The sequence below is a fragment of the Silurus meridionalis genome, chromosome 7 (assembly GCF_014805685.1).
Source record: "Silurus meridionalis isolate SWU-2019-XX chromosome 7, ASM1480568v1, whole genome shotgun sequence".
NCBI lineage: Eukaryota > Metazoa > Chordata > Actinopteri > Siluriformes > Siluridae > Silurus > Silurus meridionalis.
Genome location: NC_060890.1, coordinates 17856739 through 17865103, shown reverse-complemented (window position 1 = coordinate 17865103; position 8365 = coordinate 17856739).

The window sequence follows — 8365 nt, the reverse complement described above, 5'->3', positions numbered from 1 at the left end:
GTGTGTGTGTGTGTGTGTGTGTGTGTGTGTGTGTGTGTGTGTGTGTGTGTGCACTGAATATAAAGTAGTGAATCTCATTTCATGGTCATCTCAAAATCACCATCTGAAGCATGAGTGTCTGGCCCAAGCAAAGCTGCAACAGCATGGCAGTCACATTTATTTGTCTAGATCTTAATCCTCATGACCCATGGGGATAAGAGAATGGAGATCAGAACTGCTATTTTTCAGTGCATTTTCAAACTAAACTGATTGAGTATTAAAAATAAGACGGCAAGGCATTATGCTAGAAAATATGTTCTAAAGAAAGTAAATAGCGAAGCAAGGTGACAAATATGAGCGAAATCTTTATATGGAAATAAAAAACAAACCTATTTTTCATGTCCTCTATTATGCATTATTTTTCACACTGTAGTTCCTCCCTTCATCCATGTTTAATGTCTCATCCACACAAAGGAAAGATCTCACTCATGTTAAAATCTTAATGACGGCACCGATAAATGAACTGGAAAGGAAAGTGGTTCTTACATGTTTTATGAGTAATACGATTTTCTGATTCATGCAGAGGCCAGGAGACCGACATAGAGGCAGTAGAGATGGGAAAAAGAAAAGAGAAAATGGGGAAATCAGGAAGAAAGTGGTTGTTTTATCTCATGTTGTCTGTTACTCTTGCTCCCTCTTGTCTCGCATGGTGCAATGTTAATATGACCGAAAACACAAGAAAGAGCTGTGACTCAAAAATAGGTCAGAAGCGATAGAAAGAGGGGGTGAAGAACAGCCTGTCCTGTGATTTAAATCCGAGAGAAAGAGAGAGTGAGCATGAATGAAGAGAGCTTAATGCATGATCAAAATGAGCTAATTATAGCTAAGAAACCAACATTTAACCCTTTAAAATCGTGACTTATTGAAAAGTTAGGAGAATCGGAATAATTTGAAAGTAATGTGCAAACCATGAGTATGTGCTTTGCAATAACCATATGGCTCAATTTACAGAAAACCAACTTTTGTGATTTTGCTGACTCTCCTGTGAGAAAACTTATTTTTTTACCTCAGCTAAATCTGTAAAATTCCATGAAGTATACAATGCTCTCTTGACTAATATTTACATTAAGTAGCCAACACTTAGTTATTTGTTGTTATGTATTACAAATATAAGAATTCTGTCAGATATGTTTCAATAACTAATAAATATTTATTATTATCATATTTGAGCAAAGTAGCCTATTGAGTAGTAGCAGTGCTATAGCACTTCAGTAATAATATATGAACATGTAGATTTTTACTACTAACTACTAGCGAATACATAGTAAGTAGTCAGTTTATGATTAAGTATATAATATGTATAATCAGTTAATGATTAAGTATAATGAGGTACATTAATAATGATCACATCAGCTCCTCAAATATACATTCTACTTCTTGCTGATTTAGCTTTGGCTAAACTACTACAGTGTAACTGTTAAAATGTCAGCGGGCACCATATGCCAGATTTATCACCTTCCCATCTCTAAAATCTGTTTGAACCTTTATATGTGGCAGTGTGAGCCAATTTGCACATTGGCCTACAAATGAGACTTAAAGCACTTGTGTCTAGTTCTTTTCTGCAGGTTTAAGTGTGCCAGTGTTCCTTTTGAATAATCACAAAGACATGCTGACATAAATACATAACTTTATGCAATAAGCCCTAAATTCATAGTCTTAAAATATATTTTGTCTATGAATATATAGTTAATTATTTCCAATAGTTCATTCCTTTCAATTCATAGAGTTTCTTTCAGGCATTCTGCTTCTGCTGCAACAAAGACTGTACATTTCACTTACAGTTTCTATATAATACGATTTCAGCTGTCACATCATGTATTGCTGCAAAAAATGAACAGAGTGGACTCTTGGTAGATTCAAAAGTAGCTTGAAGATGTTGCTTTAACTGGTCAGACTGAGATAAGGCTCACTAAAAAGGCATAGAAACGTGTCCTTTAGATGGTCAGAGAGCGAACTACAGCAACCCACATCGGTAGCAAAATGTACAAGCTCAAATATATTTGTGTGGATTGTAATAGGTGTTTTTTCATTCCACAATTGCTGACAGAGGAGAAAAAATTGATTTGGTCACAGATACACTTACAGGGACATTTACAAGATGGTCTTATCAAGAAAAGCTGGACATTTTAAAGGAAGGTCAGCCAAAACAGTTCAAAACCTTGTTGAGATTTTTTTATAAACTATTTATACTTTTGTGTTTTCTTACCCATAGAATTTGCACAAAAACCCAATTTACCTCAATTTCAAACCCCAGGAAAACTAATATATAGTTTTATATATTCCATAATGCATGGAAATCCTGGGGTCATTTTAAGAGGTCAATAGCCTACTGATGCTTCTGCTAGAGATGATGTACAGTATGCGGGCGGAACAGCTGTGGCTGCAGTGAAAAGAGACTTGTTTAATTGTGTTTATTGGGTTTATTGCTTTAGTAATGGCATTCATTCTCACTAAATACTGTGATTTTTTATCATATTGATAGCTTCTATGGCCATGGTGTCATAATGATGGTATTAAGAGGTGGATTGATTCAAGTAAGACACCACTGAAGGTCTAAGTGTAAAATGCACGGCCTGCCACTGATATTAGATAATGACTGAAATCTTGCCGTGTCCCTCCCTAAGAGATAGGATGACCTGGAACAGTACTGTTTCTCATTATAACTCATTACTAATAAATACTTAGATAGTAGTTCTCCAGGAAATTTGAATTCATTGCTGAGGTCACAATGAACCAAACTATAATTTTATGAATTACTGAGTAAATATTCTGTATTTATTACCACATAAACCTAACTGTTAATATACTACTCTTGCTTAGTTTATGCATATTTCCTTGCGAGTTATTAAAACGTATTGTAAAGTGTCCTGACATTGCATGACATTGATAATGGACATTCACAAAACTAAGGTGAAAGAAGCAGGAGAGGACTTTTTAGACTTTGCCTGAGGTCGCTACTGAACTACTGCATCTATGCACAAATTAGTCTCAGCAGGGAGTAACATTAACACAAGTATGGGCCAAAGTAGGCTTGAAAATATGACTGTGCAGCAGTTTCGGAATGTCACTCCACTGATGTGTAACATGCACTTCCTCATTTTTACAGAATATAAGCTTAAAATATATTATTACAGTTTGTCTTGCCACTGCCCATGCTGTGTAAGTTCTAAGTCTAGTTTCAATCTACAGCCTTTAATGTGTTTAAATCCTTGCTTTGTTTATTTAACCACTCTTTAGATGATTTAGTTTTATTATTAACAGCCTCAAGAATGCTATCCCGTCCTGCTTAGGTTGGTAGACTCAGCAGGTTTCCAATCAACTTATCTTTAAAGAAGGACAGTCAGTGGGCCAAAATATATTACTCTTATACACTCCTGACCTCCTAATCACCAACTTGGACTCTTTTTTCTACAATTTGCACTTTGTGTAATTTTCATTCAGGCCCTCTGTGTTCAGGATGGCCCTTTACTGTAATTCAATTATTAACGGATTAATGCTTTTGTGCAGCTTCACCACAGACCATGACCCTTATTACCACATGTGGCACTGTAGAAAGAGAAATTCTGCTCTCCAAGGAGGTCAGTCCATTTCTTTGCAGCTTTCAGCTTCCTTTCATGCAGAGGAGCCTCTGTGTTTCACTCTCACTCTTACTCTACCAGCTGTGTACACAATATCTGACTTTATAGACCCACACCAAGGGGTCCTAATCGCCTCTTATTGCTGCTGTAATCACTCTTATGTCATGATCAGTCCTACTGAGAGAGAGAGAGAGAGAGAGAGAGAGAGAGAGAGAGAGAGAGAGAGAGAAAGGGAAGTCATAGAGGGATGGATTGTAAAACCTGTGTGTGTGCATGTATGCATGTTCCTTTCATTCTTTATGCTTTATGAACAGTGCAGTGTTAACGTTTAGTCCTCCCACCCTTCAGTACTCGAAAATCATGTCCAAGGCCACTGGCATCACACTCAAACACACAAACACACACACACACACACACACACACACACACACACACACACACACACACACACTCTCTCGCTCTCTTGTTCTCTCTCTTTTTCTCTCTTAGCTCTAATTATACTGAGAAGTAGGCTGCTGTTCTAGTTCAGAGCGCCCAAGTGGGTGGCCTGATTCACCATCAATGGAAGGACAGAGGGAAAATGTGAGTACATGTACACTCAAGGCCAGATGTACTAAACTGTTTGCACCTGTTTAGCAAGAATTAGGACGCTAGAAAAAAAAATGGCCAATGTCAAATTCTTCACCAAAACCAACAAACAAACTAAATGTGCAGTTTTAAGACTGTGCATGTGTCAGTAAACAAACTGTGGATCTCACTCTTACATATTACACATAAAGTGGGAAGACAGAACAAAACAATGGGTGGAGAAAAGGGAAATGTGGCTCATTGCATATTTTGTGCAGTGAACTACAGTTGCATGTGGTTTTGTTCCCCTCCCAATCTATTTGTAAATCTTACTGTGTGTTTAGAGCTTTAGTGGTATTTTTCAAGTAGGAACAGAACTCCTAGGAGTACTTTTCTAGTACTGTTTTTCTGCATATGGTTTAAAATCTAATAATTATTACAGATCTTATAGTTAAATGAATAAAAATATACAATATGAGTGCACAGTCTATAAGCTATATTCTGTACACATTTATTTTCATTAAAACCATACCACAAATGGCATAATATTAGCCAGATTAATGCTCTCAGCACTGTGTATGGGTTTCTTATTTACATTTATTAGCACATCATTTTTGTTGTTTGCTTTGCACCTTTTTCTGAGCATTGTAACAGCACAGAGCCTTGGATATAGAGCCTAGGATATGGTCTAAGGTACAGGTGAGCTTCATGATGTCTAAGTAAATTAAATGTAAATTTTAGACTGCGAGTACATTTAGCAGGTGCACAATTTCTCATTTTGTGTTGCACTCCTTGATGTGTCGTTATATCTGCCCCCAATGTATATCTGCCCAGGTGGAGGACAGCTGTAACAGGGGTCAGCTGTCGCATTGCAATCAGCAACAAGCTACAGCAGTGACTCTCTCTCTCTCTCTCTCTCTCTCTCTCTCTCTCTCTCTCTCTCTCTCTCTCGCTCTCTCGGTCTCTGTCTGTCTCTGCACATGCTCAGTAGCAACCCCTGCCTGACTGTAAAATAACAGCAGCTTACTCACTGTTTTGAAGAATTTCTTATTTAAAACAAAATCTGATTTTTTTTTACTCATATGGAGAACATTTAAACTTTTTTTCTTGCAAATGAAACTGCTGGTTAGTTAGCACATCACATTTCAAGATGGTTGACACTGTAAATGTAAACCAGTAGCAACAATGACACAATTACAAATATTTGTGGTTCCACAACCAGTAAGGTTAGGATGTCATTGGGTGCAGTTTATTTTATTTTCCCTGCATTTGAACTGGAGGCCCAAACCTGTTCCAGCAGGAATTGCTCCTGCTCACGAAGAAATCTCCATGAACATATAGGCTACATATAGGGTTGGAATAAAGATCTTAATTGACCATTACTGAACACCTTTGGGATTTATTGGAACACTAGGGTTAAACCTCCTCACCATACATGCATGTAGTCATTCGCATGATAATCAATTTGGAATAAAATATACTGTTGTACATTTCATATACACTTCCTTTTGGCCATTTTCTGGCTAACACTCCCGAACAAGTGTACTTTGTAGGTTGACAATCGTTGACAGTAGCCCAGAATACACCATGTTCTACTTTTCCTGTTATGTTTATACAGCACAACACCCACTAACATGTCAGTGTCACTGCAGAATTGAGAAAAGTCCACTACAGAAATTATATCTGGACCGAGATAGCCCTGGAGGGGGATTACTTTTCACTGATGAGCAATACAAATCCAATGTAACTGTAGATTCATGGATGCTACATGTGCCTAATAAAGTGAATATGCATACGCATATAGTGGTGTGTGTGTGTGTGTGTGTGTGTGTGTGTGTGTGTGTGTGTGTGTGTGTATATGTGTATGCGTGAAAGAGAGAGAGAAGGCAACAATTGTTATACAGTTTACTCTAACTCATTTGCTTGCTTCGTCTATTTCTCTTTTCTCTGCACGCCCCTTGTTCTTTCTCTCTATACACACATTTACCAGGATGTTTACAAAGCCACAAATCTAATTCCATCATTACAGTTGCCCAGCAACGCAGTCTTCTAAATGATTATCTTATCAGACTTATCTGCTACAGAGCGTTTTCAAAGTGAGACTCTAATTATCGTCTTCAACAATTTTGAGAAACCGTGCCCTGTTTGTACAGTAAGCTCTGCCTGTATCAGATAATCAGCAGCACTCATCCTCAAATGCGTTTTGGATCATCCCCCTTTTCCACACCTCCCAGAAACAGAACAGGCTGAGAGGAAAAGCAGAATGTAAAGTCTACTTTTATTTCAAGGAAAATATGACAGTGGCTAAGTTAGAGAACGAATAAAAAAATGGGGGGGGAAAGAAAAAGGGGAGAAAGAGAGAGAGATTGGCAACATGTTTACTTGCATAACCATGAGTAGCTTTCAGCAAGGCTGAGGATACGGTTGCTAGGCAACGGCATCCGTGCAGCAGCTGCATTGCGCCATGGAGTTGGGAATATTGTGTGTGAAGTTGACCGTTTCCCCTCCCCCGTAAACCCTTGGGACATTTCATTACAAAGGTGTGTCTCTGCTCTCAGCACAACAGACGTCACTTGCAAGTCATGGTGGAAGTTTTTTTTTGTTTGTTTTCATAGTGAAACCCTGAACACTTTAGTAAGAGAGCAGACCTAAACAAACCCTTCTCATGCAGACACCTACACACGTGCATGCACAGATCCACAGATCCATAAATCCACAGATCCAGCAGGCTGTCTAGATACTGATGTGCTGACTCACTCCTTGTTTTAAGAAATCGAGAGGGGGCAATGGAGGACAGACAGTGAGGGGAAGCAGCAAACCTGCAAACTGCAGATCAAACTGTTTTGTTCCCATTACACAATCCAAAAGAATAGACAAATTGTTCTTATATATATATATATATATATATATATATATATATATATATATATATATATATATATATATATATATAATATTTAAAATAATTACACAATTTGGTGCTGAAGTGCATACAATTTAGCATCAAAGCAAACATGCTTCAGCTCCTCTCTTATCTACAGCAGTGTCTGCAGTCGTACACACTACAGTACTATGATGTTCCACCTGCATCTTATGAGGCAGCAGTGACACCAACTGGTCAAAAAGACAAACACCAGGTCACAGATACAGTGACACACGCACACACACACACACACACACACACACACACACACAAACACACACACCAAGGGACGCAAGCAAGGTTGTTCAGCTGTTTGACAGGTTAATACACTGTCCCCCTCCTCTAACCTTTTTCCAAACAAAAATGGTTCTGGGAGGTACCCTTTGAGCCCCGTAGAGACCCCGTAGAACTGTCCCTGGAGTCCTCCTCTGTTTACAGGAATAACAGGAAACACTTACAGATCTTGTGCAGACCTAGATTTATTTTTTATATATACAGTATGTGTATAAAAGATATGTGTGTATCCATGCTTTTATGCTAAAGTTTGGAATGTCTGAATTTTTTTTATTTAAGAAAAAGTTAAATTATTAGTCTTGTGCGTCTGAGGCAATTTTGTGCCAAAGTCTATTTGGCTATAGCTGGTGACGCAAATTAAACAGAATGAATAATGAAATGTTACGTTTCCATGAAAGGCCTGGGGGAGTGCAGAAACCATAACAACTTAATTTTGCAGGTAGATTGGATAGTTGTGATGGTGGGTGTAGGTAGGACGGGAGATTGGAGATATGTTATTTGTTTTATTATCCAGTACACAAGAGAATGATTAGCATATACAAGCAGTAAAGAGCAGGACTGCAATACACCAGGGTAATAGTTCACCATAGATTATGGATAGTTCTAAAGGAATAAACATAGCAAAAGGGCCAAACTAGGATGTATTTAAGAGTATCTAACAAGACTACCCAAACTATCTAACTATATTAGGCTAAGCTAACAAGTATTAATGCATTCAACAACAATTACATGATGAAATGTTTTACAACAACTAGTTTTACATAAATGTTATGAATATTCTTTGAATATATTTGAGTAAATATGTACACAGACAGCAACATGGTGACATTGGATGATATGTCTTCTCAAATTTCCAGGGTCCCTGTTTCAATCCTGATCATGGTTACTGCTTGTGTGCCATATCACATGTTCTCACTTAACATGTGAACATCATGTGAACATCTGAACATCGGAAGGTCCCTAT